The following is a 20,943-nucleotide window of genomic DNA, read 5'->3' as shown; positions in this document are numbered from 1 at the left end:
ATAGCTCTATTGTTCATTCAGCGACCCATTTCTAGAATGCCTGGATATACACGTACATTCCGAGGTCGCCTTCATAAACAATCAGCCCCGCATGGATATTTTCACATATCCATATTTCCAGAATAATTTTTATTATTCTGGCACGTATTTAGTTAAACAAAACCATAATTGCTAAATTCTTCTAGACCAATTTAATTTTGATGCATAAAAGCATAATTTCTACCGTAGCGCCAACCAAATGAAACCACTATTCGTCAATAAAAATATCGAAAATAATTTTCGATAATTGGAATCTGGAAGAATTTAATCGGGATAGGGTTTTTTTCTAATTCCCGTCGTAGTAAGTAAAGCCATTCTAATTTTCATCATTTGTTGGATGTATTTAATGAATACTCCAGAAGTTCTTGTGCTGATTTGACTAAAACACACCTACCTTCCGATTCCGTGAACTTTGAAATCACTGAAACGCGACTATTAAAGCATATTATTGAAATTACGCAACTGACTTTATTTCTAAAATTCGTCGTACCGTTTTAAAATCCGTTCATCAAAATTTTTCATCGTCCGAAGTAAAAATCACAACAATGTTTACGAAGCTAACGCGCATGTATTTGTATAGGACGACATGACAAATGTTATTCTGCAAAATTTCTGCAGGTAGAGCAAGTTTTCCTGACTGTAGAATAACGACAATGCCTTGCGTGAGTTATTTTCATTTAGGGTAAGAACCCCACAATTCGCCCCCACCCCAGAATTCGCCCTCCCATTGGTATTCCCGTGATTTAACTCAATATATAGTTGAATTATTAGTTGTCAGTTCAATTTATATTAAATTTAACTCAGTTTTCAGTTATTTGAATAGAATTCGATGTGTTGTTTTATGTATTTTAATGATTTAATGTGGTTTGAAAAATAGGTATTGTATTTAAGACGCGATTTTTCCATTCCCAAGAACGAGCACGAAAAATAAAATTGAGGAAAAGTAATGGAAAATCGTATCTCCTTGCACTTTTTTCGCATCAATTTGGTTAGATCTGATTCAAATTTCATAATTGTGCTTTTATTTTAATATTTTATCGCAATTCTGCTGAAAATAGAACATAAATGCACTGGGCGAAAACTGGGTTTCTGTAAATCATATGAGTTCCAAAATTCGCCCGGGTCGAATCTGTATATACTTAAACGAACTTACTGCGTGAACCAGTTTTCGCCCTCATCTATCAAACATATACAAATATGCCACACATAAGCAAAAGCAGGTCACAATCGATTAGTTTCTTCGCTGATTTATGTTTATCAAAATGGTGAGTAAAAATATCGAATAAATAATATTTTGATGCAGAAAGCACATCATATCTTCATTTGAATTCATCTAACAAAAGAATTACCTGCTAAACATGGGCTAATGGGGTTTCTACAAAACGAAATGTTGAATTAGCAATAAGGCTTATACAAATTTGGAAAAAAGTTTATGTCCTGGTCTCAAAATATTGTTCAAGGGGGGGGGGGGGGGGGCAAGAAAAAAATAATAACATAAAACCTTCAATAACTAAACAAAGGAGACCACTGCTTATTTTTCCAGATTAATAAAAGTTTAATACAAAAAAGTTGTACAGTACTTAAATTTTAGTTCAAACCAAAACAACTTTCAAAATTTTTTGAATCAAGCACATAAAGTAAGTATTCTGGCAGAGATGAATCAACTTGAAAATAGTGGAGTGCTACAGGATCGCCTTAGAGAGCCATAAACGTCTAACTTAACCTTCATTTGAATTTTGCTTTTTACTTGAATGTCACTCGGATAGTTATCTTGTATTTTAGAATAATCCAAATCTGTGTCACTTACTAGTTCAGAACTCGGTAACCACGAAATAGTATCGGAATCTACACACTTAACAAAAAGCACCGAATTCGGTAAAATTTTACCGAAATCTAAACAGCTGAACGTTCGGTAAAAATTTCGATGGTGCCAAACGACGTTTACAGATCATTAGTAATGTTTGGTGCAATAAAAAATTTTACCGAACGTTCAGCTGTTTAGATTTCGGTAAATTTTACCGAATCGTTTAAGTGTGTAATCTCGGAAAAATGGCAATTTAGGTCCCTACAACTTTTTTACTTGGAACGCATGTGCTATGCTACAGACATTTTTTAAGAAAAAAATCTCTCACATCATTCACGTTTGAAACCGCTTGTTTCTTGGTCAACCTTTTAGTCACACGTGTTTATCTTTGATATATTAAGGATGCAAACGCACCACTGTCAGAAGTGATTGTCATTGTTTGACTAATAGCATTTGTCCAGTCCGGTGCTGCACTTCGGATGAAGTTTCGACTGCCTAGCAATGAAAATGTTATTCCTATTTAATTCCACTTTCGTACAGTTCCATACTAAAACTCCATTTTTAAAGCACAAGCAGATAAAGCTCAATAAAAAAGCAATATAACTTAACATGACTTGATTTGATGTAATGGTCGGGGCCACCGTTGATCCCAATGATAATCACAATATGACAATAGTCAAAAAAGTTTCGAACAGTTCAATGACATCCTTTCTGCATGCGTCCAATGCATGGTAAAAAATTGTATCTTTAAGTTTTTCGTCCCTTACATCCAAAATTAGGGTAGGTACTTGGACACTACGGAATAAAACGATCAATTTGGAGCCCCGAAAACACCGAAAGGTGATGTTCCGGATTGTGTAATTTGTTGTATTTCTATTTTAATCTTATCTACTACCTATGACAGCAAAATATAATCTCATAGCAATTCGGAATATCTCCGTCAAAAGTGGTAGCAAATTTCACTAATACATTGTTTAGTTGATTGATGCCTCAATCTAATTCGGTTCTTTTGAAGCAAGTTGAATTAAAATGGAACAAAATTTAAAGTAAATGGAGCCAAAAGTCTAATTCCAAGCACCCCAATTTTCGACGTCGGAACTTAAAGGGTAAGCACAATAGTCGCCTGTGACATGTAGCAGGAATCAGGAAGCTAAGATGGTGTAAGATAGTTGATCGAGACTAACGGGATAGTTACTTCAACTTTGCACGAATTAGGTAATTTAGAGATGTAAGCTCGTTGAATTGTAAAAATATGCTTACCATTAAAGAATGCAACATTATTGCACTTTATTTTTTTGCCCCTTCAAATTTTGAAAATTTTTGAAGGGGGGGGGGGTGACATAAACTTTTTTCAAATTTGTTTAAGCCTAATCGACATCGAAATTGATAATAAGGTCAAAATCACACGAATTAGTAAGACGCGCATAATATTCTCAAAAATCACAATTTTTCTTGTCATGAGAATAAATCTGACAACGTGGAAAACCACGCGAAAATTCCGTCTACTATTTTAAAGTATATAAGCGCAATAAAATTGTTGTCATAGATAAAACTTTGATTTATTTAAGTAGAAGTATTTAAAGTGCAATGCAAACAACAAAGAAATAATCGTGGTGATAAAATAGAATATTTCGGTAATATCATGAAAACTCTAATATCTTAGTATTACAAACCCGGTCTAACCAAAAATGCTAGTTAAGAATTCCAAGTTATGTCAAAAATATCCTTGTTGAGTAGGTAAGATGGGTATGCTTATCAGTTACCAGGAATATTTAATACAGTAAACCTGCATATACATTTATAGACAGTGATTTACTAAACAATTTTTTTTTCTTCATCTTTTTATTGACTATATAGCAGTTAAGCTTAGTTATTTCTTGGGGAAAAGGTTAGGTTGTGGACTCGAGTTTCACCTTCGATTAGTCAATAAATATAGCCGAATATCAAGATTTTCCAGTTCATCTAATTTTTTATTGTTCACAGTAAACAATACTCTTTCCCAAAAAATTACTAAACAATGATATAAGTAATCATTATATAAGGTTTTTTAAACTACTAAAATAAACATTGTACCATTCATCAATAGTGAAAATGAATTCAACAAATGACCAGAAAAAGAACCAACAGGACCATTCATTTTGAATATATTTGACGAGTGTCAAAAGTCTTATTTTATTGCAATGAAAATAAACATTTAGTAAAAACCCACCTCTGTGTTTTTTAGTTTTACTGAATCAAGTATCAGGAGGTGAGCATGTTCAGTTTTTTTCAATCTAGATTTACATTTAACGAATTCCTGATACAAATTGATTGCCATATTAAGCACTGAATAGACATAATCTTAACCTAAAAATAAAAAATAAGAAAACTTATCCAATTTAATTCTACTATGTGACTACATAGTAGAATTAAATTTGATAAGTTTTCTTATTTTTTATTTTTAGGTTTCGTATTCTACTAAGACGCTCCAAAAACTTCAGATAATCTTAACGTTAAATAATAGTAACAACAGTTCTAACATAATAATTGAGGTTATTTAGGAAATTTGCAACAAATAACAAGTGGACGAAATTTGGGTCACATGGGGGTCGAATTTTGGATCGCTATGGGCGAAATGTGGTACTAGAGGTTCCTGCTCAAAATTGAGTCTTTTACTATCAAATTTCAATTTTCGCTATTCCGAATAGCCAAAATAAATAGAATAATAATATATAGTCATACTTGTCTGAGTTCAGGGCTGATTTTATAATAATATGGTGATTTATTCAGTTTACAGCATAAAAACCTGATAAAAAGGGTGAATTCTGCGGTCGTTACCCTATGAATGACGGAAATTAAAACGATTACTCGACATTGTCTTCTTCGTCGCACGAAAAAACGTAGGAAATGTGGCTCGTAGGACTTATTTAATGATAAAAAGCATTTAGATAGATCTCAGCTCACTTTGATTGATCGCATGTGATAGACAACAAACTAAAATATTAGGAAATAACCAGTTTTGCATTGTGGGTCACAACAATACTGATATTTTTAATAATTTGTGTTGGATAAGACGGGAATAGGCAATTACGCCGATGTAGCAACATACCCTATATCAGGTTTTCGTGCTCCCAGACTTTTTCATCGTACATCAAAAATGGGAATCTATAACATCGTGCCTTCTGTAAAAAGTTGGTAATCCCGAATTCTTCGGTTTCTCGTGAAATAAAACGATTCGAAGAACATCTGACTATCGATCGTTAGTGAAGATGTGGAGAAAAAAAGCGACCTTATTCTGTTAAGGATTACACCCGCGTAGTTGGGATCTTCGACGGGAAACTCAAGCTGAATTACGTACGTTCAGGGTTCAGAAGGCCCCAACAGAATACGGTCACGAAAAGCCGTGCCCAGATGTTATACGGTCAAAAGCTAGCGAAACCCCATTGCTGCGTTATTGGCGACGAGACCGATGCGAAAGCGGATGTCGACCAGATTCCAGGGAACGAGTATTTCACTGAAAAGGATAAGCTTATCTGAGATGAAAATGAAAGTGTTAAAAACGATGATTGACAGTTTTTCAAAGAATACAACATATGGAATATTGGACGGTCGGAAGGAAAAGGGCGGATCTAACACTAAACAATTTTATAGGCTTTGAAATAAGCAAAGAAACCAGTAAATTGCATGAGCGCCGTTCTTGAGAAATTCATGGTACCAACAGTGAAAACCTGATTTCAAGAAAAACAACATTTGCTCGCTGGGTAATTGCCAGTTTTTGGTTCCAGATGATTGTAGATTATTCTTGATTTCACAGGATCTGAATTTCTAGTTCTCCTGAATTAGATTGAGAAGGACGTTTCTTTTTTATTAGCCCACATATGTAGTTCAGAACGAATATTTTTCCTCCAATTAGCGATTAGCGAGATACCATCGACAGTAAAGTCCCAAACAGAATGCTGTCAACGCATCTGTCAGCGTCAATTTGACAGTAAGCCTATGGGAAAACTGCAAGAATAACGCTGACGGATGCGTTGACGCAACATTCTGTTTGGCCCTTAGGGGCTAATTCAACATGATCACTTTTTGAGGGGCGATCCTCGCCATGGTAGTTAGATTTTCATTCTAGATTGCAAACAAAGACAAAATCTAGAATCATACCTTGGCCACATTTGGTATTTTAGGCCAGGGAAATTTGTTACTACCACCAGATCGGCTCCTTGCCATAGGGTTAAAGTTGGGAACTTATCTTTGACCCAAATAGTTGTATCCTTCTCCTCACATGTACAACTTTCAGCTAGACTAGATGTTTTTAAGAACCACTTCTTACTGATTAGAAGACAGCTCCACTCCGGATAGTTCTAACATAAAAATTACCATCCTTGCCCTACTAGCGATGTTCACCGGTAGGTGCTGAAAAGGGTTTTCGTCCTCGTCCGTGGACTACTTTCGGTTGGTGAGAGTACCAGGAAGCGGTGGTACAAGCATTACAAATCGTTCTTAGGTTAAGAGAATCCGGTATGTTTGTGAATAATCGGTATTTCAGTAGAAATACTTATGTACCAGTAAAATTTTCAGGGATCCGGGTTTCCAGAACCGCTGGAAGCTTCCTCTACATTCCGTAAAGCTGTTATTTTCAAGTTATTCACAACATTGTAATTAATGAATATAGATATTTGAAAAATTAAAGAAACTGAATAGAAAATTGCACGGAGGCCATCTTTTAACTATTCGAAACAGTCAATTTTATCACAATTATCTGTTTTACAAATTGAATAAGTTTATTGGGAAATTTGATATCTAGTCCATCCGCAAAAAGACTGAGAATGTTTGCAGTTTGATGAAAAGCAATTGAATCCATAAAAATTATAATTTTATTTTATTTCTAAATCCACCACACCAAGTAACCGAGTTCCGATTAATAATTGTCACCAGTTAGAATGAACCGTACGGGCTGTACTGACGAGCCAGACATTCGCACAAACTTGCTGGACGGCAAGGTCCACAAGGTCCGTAAGGTCCACAGGGACCGCAGGGTCCGCAAGGTCCACAAGGTCCGCAAGATCCGCAAGGTCCACAAGGTGCACAAGGTCCACAAGGACCGCAGGGTCCGCAAGGTGCACAAGGTCCACAAGGACCGCAGGGTCCGCAAGGTCCACAAGGACCGCAGGGTCCACAAGGTCCGCAAGGTTCGCATGGACCACAAGGCCCGCAAGGTCCACAAGGTCCGCAAGGAGGACAAATTGCCGGTCCGCAAATGGAATCGCAAGGTACATTGCACGGATCACACATTTTGATCAATTTTAACTTGAACCTCAGTATTTAAAACAGTTGATTATTTTCCTGATCTTGATAAGTAAAACTCTTCTTATTTGCTTTGAAATAAGATTCTGAATGTTGGATTTAATGGTTAATTTTCGTTCCGACTTCTAATTTTGTGTTTTAACCTGAGTGTGGCTGCCAGTAGAATGAAAATCCAAAGTTTTTCACCATCCATCACAGTCTACTAAGTTTCCGTCAAACAAGCAAACCGCATGCAACGCTTGCATTAAAGTTTTAAATCCGACAAACTCTCGGCTTGATTAAATTGAACAGATTTCTTTGTCCCTGACTCGTACCAACCAACTATTACTTCACTCAAGCTACACGAGTATAAAGTTAAAACTCGAAAGCAAACCAAATATTTGGCTCAATCTCTTTCTCCTGCTGGATTACACTTACCAACATTGTTGTCCTCATCCGTGCAATTGCGCCGAACTGACTCACAACGCACGGTAGAAAACCATTGCAACCACCACCGCACCGCACCGCACCGACTGAAACACTTTAAATCATAAATTTTGTTCAAACATTGACATTGCCGTTTTTCTCAAAGCGCGAGTTTTCCGCAAATCCCAAAATGGAACTAGGACTGGTCCCGGACCGGAGCGGAGCAGCATTATGCGATGGATGGTGCACTTGAAAATAAAATAAAACTGAGTGCATTGCGGGACAACAGGAAAAACAAACAAAACGATCACGACGGCGAAAGCTTTCCACTCCAGCTTTCCAGTGGTTCCACCATGATAAAATTGTCCATTCTCACTCAAAACTATCATATTTTAGAGTAAACTATTGCGCCCTATTGAACCACCGCACCGTACTAGCAGCGCGCGTTCGCAGTTACAATTTCTATGGTTGTGGAGCGGCATGGCACGCCGGTCGCGGATTGCAAGTCAGTAAACAGGATTTATTTCTCTAATACTTGTTGGTAGGTTAGGTAGGTAGGTAGCTGCAGCCAAGCCGGCAGTGATCTTGCCGCGCCGGTCGGTTCAGCCAATGGGCAAACAGCAACTTGTTTCTTGACTGCTGCAGCACAAACTGACTGGCGAGAATCAATGTCAATGCCATAACTACGGTGGTGGATTGAAGTTGAAGCTGCAGTAGGTATTCGTCAAGTTCGGTCTTGGGCTTGGAAGATTTGCGCTCGCGGGGAAATGGACCCACCGTTTACGGTTAATCTCGTTTTTTTAACTATTATTAGATTTCGTTTGCTTTCAATATTAGGTATTCGATTAAGTTTAACGACCACGGCTGGGCTTGGAACTGCTCAAGGGTTCATTCACTAAACCGTAGAGCACGTTACCGTGTGCCTGATCGTTATTGTAAAATCATTTCTGTGAAAAGTATGCCGGAGATAATGGTGCTGGTTTCATTGCTAATTGGAAATAAGGCATGTGAATTGGGTTTGATCGTTAGTTAGTAGTTTTGGTTTGTGGTCAGTAATTTTATGCTCATTTACGAACAGGATGTGTGATTTATTGTTTTTGCACTGCCAATAATATAACAAAGAGTGTTAGGAGGTTTTTAGGGCAACAAATTGCAAGCAAACTTTTCTTACTGATGTATCCCCACTAGCGGGATATGTGCTTTTAGTTTTCTCGATTTAATCCTAATTCTCTAAGCCTTATTTCGTTTTTCACTCGAATAGCTACAATCAGCGGAATCCTTTCTACCCAACTTGGTTTTTGATTAAATTAATTTTGTCTTAATTACGCTACTTTCTCTTCAACTTTATGTAGAATTCTTTCTCTTCAACTTTATGTCGAATCACGTTCTATTTTCTTCTCTGAATATTGATTCAATTCTTTTTGTATGCTATTTTAGTAATTTTTAGTAGAGTAGGGCGGGGCATAAGTACGATGTTTGAAGTTGTCATCAATTTTCTAGAGATATAAAGAAGGACAACAACAAAATATATTTTATGGTGATGCAGTAACTCAATGTCTTCATATTAAACTATAAATCGTCTGGAATAATAGTGTTATGCAAAAAAAAATTTTCATTCTTCTGATCAAGTGCCGATTCGCACTTTTACCCCACTAGTGGGGCAAAAGTGCGATTACCGCGGGGCAAAAGTGCGAAGCTCGAATCCATTAAATTAGTACATCAGTAGCTAACAAAACCATATTATCTTCAATCTGCGTTATGTTTCGGTAAGGAATATTCTCAATTTGCACCTTTTCCATTTTGCGCTGGTGTATTGCAGCCCCTGTCAGATCGAAACTTTTCCAAGCGTTTGTTTTTTGTTTCATCAGCGGAAAAATATTGTTTTCCTTCGGCCAACATCTGTAGAGCACGCAATTTTGTGCAGATCTTTCATTTCTAGTATTTAATATAGTGTCTAAAGCTGTATATAATTAGCTATACATTTTTGCCTCGTCCATGAATCGCACTTTTGCCTCGTCCGTGAATCGCACTTTTACCCCGCTGTAGTCAATTCACTCGGAATCTGCATCCATAGATCATCGAATCACACTTTTACCCCTCCTTACTCTATACTTTTTTAGCGCTAAATAAATTTAAAAGATTCCTATCGTATTTTGTTCACAATCGCCATCAACAGTACATTTCATGCAAACTCCGCTGCCATCGCTAAGTGTTATAAAGTCAACCAGCTTTTATCGGGAAAACCATAATTTGTCGAAGAAGGGTAATATTGAAATTCCTAAATCATAAAGTTACAGAAACTAAATAATAGAATTTCTGTAGTTTCTAATAGAGTTCTTTCTGTTAGAAACAATCGAACCAAATAGTAAAGAAGCTTTACAGTAAGGAGTACGGAAGGGAAGACCTAAAATAAAATAAAACTTCAAATCTTTTACTGCTGTCAAGCGAATAAGATTGACAAACAAGGTTTATAACAAAGTACCTGAAATCCTTGTCCCATTGGCATTGATTTTATAAGTTTCACCCTTATTTTGTTCAATATAATATACAATTCACTATTTAATACTCTTTCACATCAAGAAGGTTGGTTTAACCGCTTGATCTCTGCTTAAACAGTGCAGAAATTAACGCTAATGTACAGATATGGATACTGCAATTTTTTTTATCACCTCGAGAAACGTTCACTCGATTGAATGAAGTTTGTTTTGCTTATGTGAACTTATCCCTGAAACCCAGTACCATTGATCGATTGTGATATCGACAGGATGTATGTTGTAACCTGCACCCCATTTTTTTTTTCGTTAGAATCGCTAATGAGTGAGCGATATGCTTATTATTATTATTATTTTTTTTTGTGTGCTTTTATGTTTTAACCTTAACCTTCGAGTAATGATTGCTGTATTTTATTCCTCATACCGGTCCCATTCTAGCCGTACCTGGCGAAGCTGATTATTACTTCTAAACTACAAGAGAGACTTTCGTACTGTCAAGAAGGTTGTCAGCGGAATAATATTTATAGAATTCAACACGAAGGAAGGGCTAATGAGGAGTTGACAGGAGGTTGGTGTCGACTAACAAAGGAATGATCGAGTTTTATAACTTCTTTAAATACCTTCGTTCCTATTATTGTTTGACTTCAAATCAATTATAAAAACCTCTTCATACGAACAAAATCGATTCGAATTAACATTGAATTACTAGTAGCGGCAGGTGTTTCTGTTTTGCCCAAGTTCAACCGTGAGAGCCATATCTATTCTTGATTTTCTTATTCACGGTATTGTAAAGTGCGAGCAGTGCTTTCATAACATTTGTCTTAAATTAGTTCCATTCATATCTATCTCCCTTTTTTTACCAGTCGCAATAGTTGTTGAAAAGCGTTACAACCGGTACGCTCGATCGATCCTGAGACATTTGATCCCAAATCTTTTGCGAAGAGGCAGGCCACTCTTTCGAAGAAATAAAATCCGGAAAATTGTCCTCACATCGAGCCTGTGTAGCTTTCGCCTGGTGAGACGGTGCAGAGTCTTGTTGGAAGCAGTATGGTGCATTCTTATAGTGTTTTTTGGCGATGGGAAGGAAATGGTTCTTCAAAACATTGTCGATGTAATATTTAGTGTTGATTTTAATTTCAATGAACAGCCATGGAACCTTCAAACTTGTGAAGAAATATCCCCGTACCATCACCCTGGAAACATTCTGGAACCTTTGAACTGCCCCAGTTTGTCCCGAGGAACGTCAGAAAGATGTGCAGCATATATCCGATCATTTTGTTGGTTGCAGTGTTCCTGAAGCAGACACATTTTTTTTTATCCGAACATAGAATTTCACAATCACCGTGTCGCTTGAGCAGCTCCCGACAACTTTCGACCCTTGCAACCTTCTGCTTTTCAGTCAAACCGTGCACCCGTTGTTCTTTGTATGGAATCAATCGAAGATCATTTTTTAAAAATATTCTTCATGGTTGGCTGCAAAATTCCTAGTTCCTTGGCCATCTTAGGGGCAGACTGATCTGTTTTCCGACGAATTGATGGCTACTGGTGTCCTTACAGTGCGTTTACGGCCAGCTTTAGGGAGTATTTGTCAAGAACCGGTTTCCTTGTGTCGTTTTGATGGTACGAAAGCTGATTCTTTCGTTTATTGCGAGTATAAAAAAGCTAAAATTTTTAAAATCGACCGAAACAACAGAACTTTTTGTTGCCGCTGTTTTTAAGGGGTAAAAAGTGACTTTTTTAAGTAAAAAAATCACGAGAAATCGATTGGTGTTGGTCTCAACACACGAAAATGACGGGAAATGGTCTATTTTACCCCATTCACTCCTATTTTCTAATAGTTTTGAAAGAATGATACACAAACTTTCTCTAATTTGAGATTCTATGGCTAGAAAAGATGTTAGGAAAAAGGTAAATGAACAATTTTATTTTGAAGCAAGATAATCTAGTAGTCTGTTTGGCTCTATTTTACTCAAGGTTTTTGTACCACAGACAAAATGCCAATTCGATACTTTTACCGCAGATTTTCAAGAAGCCATGCATGTTGGGAAGGTTGAAAAAGTCAGAAGATCGAACGATGATCAAACTTTTCACAAAAATGTCGTGTAAGGGAATGTTTTGCCTTGTTTTGCCTCACAAATTTTACTGAAATCTGAAATTTTGGACTTGGAATTGGGCTTAAAATTAAGTTGAAATTGTACAGGAAATTGGTCTTAAAAATATGCTCGAAATGAGACTTAAATTTGGAATTCAAATTGGGCGTAAATTGGGTTCAAATTTGACTTTAGGTTAGACTTGAAGTCACATCCGAAATTAGAATTCAAATTGTACTGAAAATTAGACTTGAAATCAGAGTTTAAATTTGACTTAAAAGCGAAGTTAAATTGGACTTGAAATTGGGTTAAAAATCATGCAGTTGGACTTGAAGTTATACCTGATCTAAAAATAAAAAATAAGAAAACTTATCCAATTTAATTCTACTATGTGTATTTTATTCACGACACGTCGTGACACGTCGTCAACAATTTAACTTCGCTTTTAACTTCGCACGACACGTCGTGAATAAAATACACATAGTAGAATTAAATTGGATAAGTTTTCTTATTTTTTATTTTTAGATTTCGTATTCTACTAAGACGCTCCAAAAACTTCAGTTATACCTGATGTTGGACATTAAATTAGACTTTGAATTAGATACGAAATTAGACACGAAATTTCAATTGAAATTATGATTGATATATTATTGGTCTTACTCTCTCAAACGTTATACCTTATATCGTTATACGTTATATCTTTTCGAATCCCGTTTTTCTACTTTTTGTTCAATTTTTTCTTTGTACTGTTTTCTTGGTTTATGCTCTCACTTCTCTTCTTCTTCCTGTTTCTCTCGATTCTTGATTTTCGGTCCTGGTTTTCCTCTTGCAAATGAAAAACTCATTTTTTGTAACTTTCTGTCATCTTTTCTGTTTCCTTTTTACTCTTTTCGTTTCCAGTTTTCGTCTATTTCTAACTATCCTACTTCCCGTTTCTCGTCATCATCTGTTCCGTTTTTCCTCTTTTAGATATTTTTCTGATACGTTTAGTCCGTTTTTGGCTCAATTTTTTCCATCGCTTTGCAGTTTTCCTTTTTCATCTCCCGTTTTTTTGTCTTTTTCGCTCCAGTTTTAACTTGGTACAGTTGATAATAATTAGTTTTCATTTTTTTCCATGCAGACTTGCAAATGGACTACAAAGTACAGTTGGAATAGGACTTGACATAGGGTACCAAATTAGACTTCAATTTGGACTAATTTAGGCTTGAAGTCCCATTTAAAATTGAACTGGAAATTGGGCTTAAAATTAGATTTGAAATTGCACTTTAATTTGGAATAATTAATACTGGAAGTTTCAACTTGGAATTAGACGTGAAATCGAACTTAAAAGAATTGAACTTTTTGTTAGAAATTAGACTTGAAATTTAAATTGAAATAGACTTGGAGTTGAAATTGGGCAGAAAATTGGTTTTAAAATCATGCTCGAAATGAAACTTATAAATCGGAATTCAAATTGGACCTCAATTGGATTGAAATTGGGCTTGAGATTACACTTGGAATTACATTAGAAACTAGAATTAAAATTGTACTAGAAATTAGACTTAAAATCAGAGTGCAAATTTGATTTAAAATTGCAATTAGCATAGCATAGCATAGACAACCGTACACATCATGGGTGGCTCATATGACGTACCCGTAAGCAGGCTTGGCATACACTTTTCGCTTTGATTTTGCTCTTTAGATTACTGTTCCTCATCCAAACAGAATTTGAAAAAGTGGTGTATAGGGCATTTGTAGAGCTAGTAGTAATCTATAATATTGCTGAAGAAAATCAAGTTTTATCTTTATTATTTACGGCGCTGTAGCGCAGCAAGAGCGCTCTTTTTGCTACCAAGAGGGTAGCAGCCTTATAGCGCCATAAATACAAAATGCACAGTAATGCTTACTTCAGCAATATTGTAGATAATAACAAATTCTACAAACGCCCCATACATCACTTTTTCAAATTTTGCTTGGCTGAGATGCAGTAATCAAAAGAGCAAAATCGAAGCGAAAAGTGTATGCCAAGCCTGCCCGTAAGTACACCATAAACCTGGCCATGTCTTTACGATTGTAGTAATGGGTACGTTAGTTGACCACCTACTTTAAGAGGATGCGCAAAAACTCACGCAATCTTCATAGGTGTTCTTGTACCAAGTATATACGATATGAATAAAATATTAAAAATAAAATTAAATGAAGCATATATGGGAAAAATAGAACAATCTCACCATCAATCCTTCGAATAAAAAAAATTGAGTCAGTTTCCATCATCTAATATCCAATAAGTAATTTAATTTTTCCTTACGATATCCATGTGCATTATTTAAGCTTGTTACGGTTAGAATCTTAATTGTACATCAGGAGGCGCTTGAGCTAAAACGAAACAAATAATTAAAATAACATATTATACTTACCTGCTACCAAGGCCGTGTGGCTCAGCCGTTTGCATCTGGGAACCACGCGGCATCGCGCCTTCTAGCTTAGCTACTCAATAGAGTATTACCGGGTATGGCCACGTAGAGGCGCTAGGTAGGAGCTTGGGCTGGCAAAATCTATGTTGGTCGCTTTCTCGTTTGCCTTCCCCATTTCATACCCAATTTGATTTAAAATTGCAATTGGGTTTAAAATCGGACATGCAATTGGCATTGAAATGGAACCTGACATATTTAGTCCTCACACGTTAGAACTCTTTTCTGTTCCTATCTTTTCTCTTTTCCAGTCCCATTTTTTCTTCTCCTCTGTATCGTCTTCTTGGTTTTTGCTCTCACTTCTCTTCTTCTTCCGGTTTCTCTCGATTTTCGAACCTGTTTTTTCTCTTGTTTTTCGCACATTTTTTGTAATTTTCTATCTTTTTTCTGTTTCCTTTATCCGGTTCCAGGTTTTGTGTTTTTCTAAATCTCTTGCTTCTCGTTTTTCATCTTTGTCTATTGTATTTTTCCTGTTTTAGATACCCCGTTTTTTGTCTATAGCGTCTACTCTATTGTTGGCTCTCTTTTTCTGTTTGCTATCAACTGGAGCTTCCAGTTTTCCTTTTTTATCTACCGGTTTTTTGTTGTCATTTTCATTCCAGTTTGGCTTGTATTGTTTAGTCCGTATTCTCTGTTTTCTTTTCATCTTTTTCTGTCTCATTTTCCCATTCTGTTCCCATTTCCCATTATCATTTCTCGCATTTCCCATCTTTCTCCTTTGTATCCCGATTGACTTTTTTCCCGTTTTTCTTGTTTCCTCCACGGTTTTTTCCTCTAACGGTATTCTTCTTTGCTCTTTTGGTTTCTCTTGTTTTCTTTCTTGTTTATTCTTCTTTCTGCCCGCTATTTCCTCATTCTTTTCTGTTCATGTTCCGTTTTGTCTTTGTGTTCTAGTTTTTCCTGTTTTTCTTTCCCTGTTTCTCGTAATTTTGTCACTTTTTTGTCTTTCCCTGTCCCGTCTTCCCTCTTTTTGTCTTGATTTCTTTCATATTACATTTTTTCTCTGCCGTTTTTTCCGCTCTTTCTTGTTTTCCTGTCCAGTTTTTCGCTGTTTTAGTCCTGATTTTCCACTTATTTTTTGTTCCGTTTTTTGTTTTTTTTCTTCCGATTTTGTCATTTTTTGTTTTCTATCTCGTTAACTCCTTGTCTATTTTTTGTTCGTTTTGATTTGTTCTGTTTTACCTCTTTTTGTTTCACATTCTGGGTTTCGTTATCCCGTTTGTTTTCCGTTTTCATTTTTTCTCCATTTTTCTCTTTTACAGTTCAAAATTTTCATTTTTCTATCCTTTTCCTTCTTTTTTCTTTATTTTTTTTAACGACGTATAACAGTCGGTTTAACTTTTCTGTTGGGGAAGAATAAATGCTTAATGCGAGAAATGTAGATTCAGGCAAACTGAAAATTCTTGATATTAGGCCAAAAATATAGACTTAGCGAAGGTGAGAGTCGAACTCACAGCTCCCAATCTCTAGTTGAGCGTGTTGTTTAATCAATTACACCACTAAGACCTTCCTTCTTTTATATCCCACTTTTTCTACCTTTTTGTTCCATTTTTCTCCTTTTCTGTCCAGTTTGTTCACACTTTCTTTATCGTTTTTCGTTTTCGTTCCTTCTCGTTTCATTTTCGTTTTTTCTCTTCCGTTCTTCCAGTCTCTTCTATTTTTGCTTCCAGTATTTTCTCTCCTCTATTTTTGCCTCGTTTCTCTTTCTCAGTTTCTCCCACAGTCTTTTTTGTGCTTCTTTTTCTATCCCGTTTATCCAGTTTTTGTTACGTTTTCCCTCCCATTCCATCACGATTTTTATTTCGTTTTTCTTATCTTATACCAGTTTTTTTACTTTTTCTATCACGTTTATTCACTTTTTGTCACGTTTCCATTTCCAGTTTTTTTCCTTTTCTAACTCTCTCGTTTCTCATTTTTTATCTTCGTATGTTTTTCTTTCTCCAGCACCAGCAGGAGAAGGATCCATTGGTAATCCATCTGTGAATATGCTAAGAATTTTACTTGCATTCATTCTTGTTCTCGTTACACAATTCTTTTTCACAAAATCCTTTTTCTCTTTTTCTATCCGTCTTTGTCTACCTTTTTGTTCCATTTTTTCTCCTTTTTCTCCAGTTTGTCCACACTTTCTTTACTGTTTTTTTTTCATTTTTGTTTTTTCTCTTCCTTGTCCTTCTTTATCTCACTTCGTTTTTTCTTTTATTTTTCTTCCATGGTCTTATTTGTTACACCTGAGTTACGGCAACAATTCAACAATTCATATCTCATGAACCAAACAGACGCTGTACGAGCAAACAGTTTTTTTATGCAAGTAAATTTTCTTAGCATATTCACAGATGGATTACCGATGGATCCTTCTCCTGCTGGTGCTGGAGAAAGAAAAACAAACGAAGATAAAAAATAATAAACGAGAGAGTTACAAAATGAAAATACTGGAAATAGAAACGTGACAAAATGTGAAAATGTGGACAAACGTGATAGAAAAAGTAAAAAAACTGGTATAAGAAAAGAAAAACGAAAAAAACCGTGATAAAATGGAAGAAAAAACGTAACAAAAACTGGATAAACGGGATAGAAAAAGAAGTACAAAAGGACATTGAGAGAAACTAGAGAAAGAGAATCGAGGCAAAAATAGAGGAGAGAAAAAACTGGAAGCAAAAAGAAAGTAGACCGTTTTTCGTTAAAGAAAGTATTGACAAACTGGACAGAAAAGGAGACAAATGGTAGAAAGAGTGGGATAGCAAAGAAGGAAAAGGACCAGAGAAAGGAAAATTGCGAAACAAGAACTGTAAAAGAGAACAATGGAGAAAAAATGAAAACGGAAAACAAACGGGATAAAACGAAAAACAGAATGTGAAACAAAAGGAGGTAAAGCAGGACCTAATAAGGCCATTGCAAACCATTTTTAAAGTTTTTGTCACCCCCCGCTTGAAAATTGGCTTGCCAACAAAAAATAAAAAAGGAGTTAACGAGGCAGAAAACAAAAAATGAGAAATTCGGCAGAAAAAAGACGAAAAACGGAACAAAAAATAAGGGGAAAGTCAGGACTAAAATAGTGAAAAACTGGACAGGAAAACAAGAAAGAGCGGAAAAACGGTAGTGAAAAGAGATAGAGAATAGAGGAAAGACGGGACAGGAAAAGACAAAAAAGTGACAGAAAAGATGAAAATAGGGAAAGAAGAAGAGGGAAAACTGTCAACCAAGGTAAAACGGTACAGAAAACGAGGAACCAAAACCAAAAGGGAAAAGGAAAATAGCGAGAGAGAGAGAGAGAGAGAGAGAGAGAGAGAGAGAGAGAGAGAAGAGAGAGAGAAAGAGAGAAGAGAGAAGAGAACACCGATAAAGGAGTCGAGGAAAACAAGACAAAGAGGTGATACGAAATATTAAAAAAGTAAGATAGAGCTAAATGAGCATGAAAAACGGGATTGGAAAATAGGACAGCTAGAGATGAAAAGAAAACTGGGACAACGGGGTCAAAGAAGCAGAGAAAACCGGAGAGAAGAAGACAAAACACGGTTGATTTTGCCCTATGCTCTTCGGAAAATCAGGAAAAAAAGGATTAACCCTCTAACGGGTAAGACCGTCTGTAGACGGCCTTCGCTTTTGGAGCTCCAGAGGCGCATGCAAAATTTGTTTTTAATTGGCAATATGCAAAATGTGTTCAGAACAGATTTCTTGACATTTTGATACTAATATCATAACATTCTGACCATGCATTCAAAAGTTATCATCTTTCAAAAACAAAAATTCCGAAAAATTCGGAAAATAATTAATGCGCGAATATTCCCTTTTTTACTTTTGAAGGAAAAGGACATCTAGAACAAAATGATTGACCTAAAAAATGTTTCTATGAGTAAATTTCATGCATTATTTTAATTTTGTAATATATCTGAATTGAAAAAACATCTGGGCAGAGCGTTAGACATGAAAAAAGAATAAGAGAAATTGGACTTTTTCTTACCTGGCGCTCCTCCAGATAATTATTTTTGCATGAAAATCAGAACTTAAGGTTTTTTTGTGTGTACTTTCATGATAAAATAGTCATTAGCTTGATCGCATCGTTCTTACGGTGTTGCCCGTTAGAGGGTTAACGTGACAGAACAGACGAAGACGAAAAACATGAAGGAAAGAAGATAAACAGAATTATAAAACAGGATTCGAATGAACGCCTTACGTTTAAAAAATCCTTATAAACCAATAAGGCTTATACAAATATGAAAAAAAGTTTATGTCCTGGTCTCAAAATATTGTCGAAGCGGGGAGCAAGAAAAAAATAATAATCTCAAACCTACAATAATGAAACAAAAATGAAGAAAACAGTGTTTATTTTTACATATTATTAAAAATTTAAAACGAAAATTTTGTACAGTACTTAAATTTTAGTTCAAACCGAACCGAGTTTCAAAATTTTTCGATCCAAGCACATAACCAGTTTGATAATAGTGGAGTGCCACAGGATCACCTTAGAAAGCCACAAACGTATAGCTTGACCTCCATTCGAATTTTAATTTGAAGTTGCGTGTCACTCGGTTAGTTGCTAGCTTGTATTCTAGAATAATCTAAGTCCATGTAACCCAAGTAACAATTTGAGTTTTAATATGCCCTTATGATGGCATTTAAGATCAAAATTGGTCATGAAAACCGCCTTAAAAGTACTCACATTATTGCTAGTTCAGAATTCGGTAGCCACGAAATAGTATCGTTTTTTTTTGTTTGATTATAGACACTTCAACAGCTTAGGTCATTCGTGACTTCTGTGGGGTTGGGATTTTAACCCGGTCCTCGGCATGAGAAGCGTGAATGCTAACCACTACGCCGGGATTGACCCCTCTGAAAATGGCAGTTTAGATCCCTACGACTTTTTTACTTGGAATGCCTGTGCTGTGAAATCGACATGTTTAAAGACAAAAAATCTCTGAAATTGAAAAGTTTGAAACTGCGTATTTTTTGATCAACTTTTTAGTCATATGCATGTCCTCAGCCATTCCTCAGCCTGGTTCTCCAACAATAACGTATTTATCTTTGTATAACAAGGATGCAAACCGCTTCGATAACAACTCTTTGACAATTGGAAAATCTCCGAAATCTTTGGGAACTTTAATTCCTTTTGGCAGGGATTGTTATGGTGTTATGCTCGGGGCCACCATTGATCCCAATGATAATCATAACATGCAAATAGTCAGAAAGTTTCATGTTTTGAACAATTCAGTGACATGCTTTCTAAGAAGTTTCAGTGACAAGCACCGACTGCTGATATTCCGGACTCGTTTGTCGTTTTTAATTTGTCTTATTTCCATTTTTAACTTATCTAGTATCTATGAAGGGAAAAGTTAATCCCTCTGTCGGAATATCTTCGTCAAAAGCGGTATCACTTACTTACTTATATAGAGATTAATTGATTGCTGCCACAATCTAATTCGATTCTATTAAAACAAGTTGAATTAAAATATAACAAAATTTAAAATTCTGATCGCAAGCACCCTAATTTTTGACGTCGGTAACTTAAAGGTTAAGCAGAATAGTCGCCTGTGGCCGGCAGCAGGAATCAGAAAGCTTAGTTGGTGAGGTAAAATTGTTTGAGACTAACGGGATAATTATTTTAACTTGGGCAAATTGGGTAATTTAGAGATGTAAACTCGTTGAACTGTAAAAAATCTGCTAATCACTAACGAATGCAACATTATAATATTACACTTTATTTTTTTGCCCCTTCGCATTTCGAAAATTTTTGAAGGGAAGGGGGGGGGGGGGGGTGACATAAACTTTTTTTCATATTTGTATAAGCCTAACAACAACCACAAGAATTAGAAAAGGACAAAAATTGGAAAAAAGGGAAAACTAAACTGATTTCAACACTAATTTCTAGTACTCTAGAATATGATCTCAAATCGAATTTAAATCCAATATACGTCCCATATGAATTCCAATTTGAAGTTTAATTCCAAATTTTCGAACTTTAATGTCAAATCCATGTCCAATTTCCACTTGAATTTCAAATTAAATTTCAAGTACAAACTCAAGTTTAATTCAATTACAATTTCAAGCCTAATTTAAATAAAAACTTTAAATTTTCAATTAAGTCCGTTTTCTTGTTTAATTATTAGTGAAACTTCTAGTCCAAATTATTCCGCATTGAAGTCCGATTTCAAGTCCAATTTTAAACCCAACTCTCAGTTCAATTTGGAATAAAGCTTTAAGCCTCAATTAGTCCAAATTCAAGTCTTATTTAATGCCCCATATTAAGCTCGATTTCAAGTCCAATTTAAAATCTAATTGGTAGTCCAGCTCCAAGCCTCATTGCTAGTCCAATTTCAACTATGTTTTTAAATCTAATTGTACCCGAAAGTCCGCAGTTTTTTAAGGCTAACCGGCCGGTATTTTTGTGA

The sequence above is a fragment of the Sabethes cyaneus genome, chromosome 2, assembly GCF_943734655.1.
Source record: "Sabethes cyaneus chromosome 2, idSabCyanKW18_F2, whole genome shotgun sequence".
In the NCBI taxonomy this organism is placed as follows: domain Eukaryota; kingdom Metazoa; phylum Arthropoda; class Insecta; order Diptera; family Culicidae; genus Sabethes; species Sabethes cyaneus.
Note: the sequence above shows the minus strand (reverse complement) of the source record.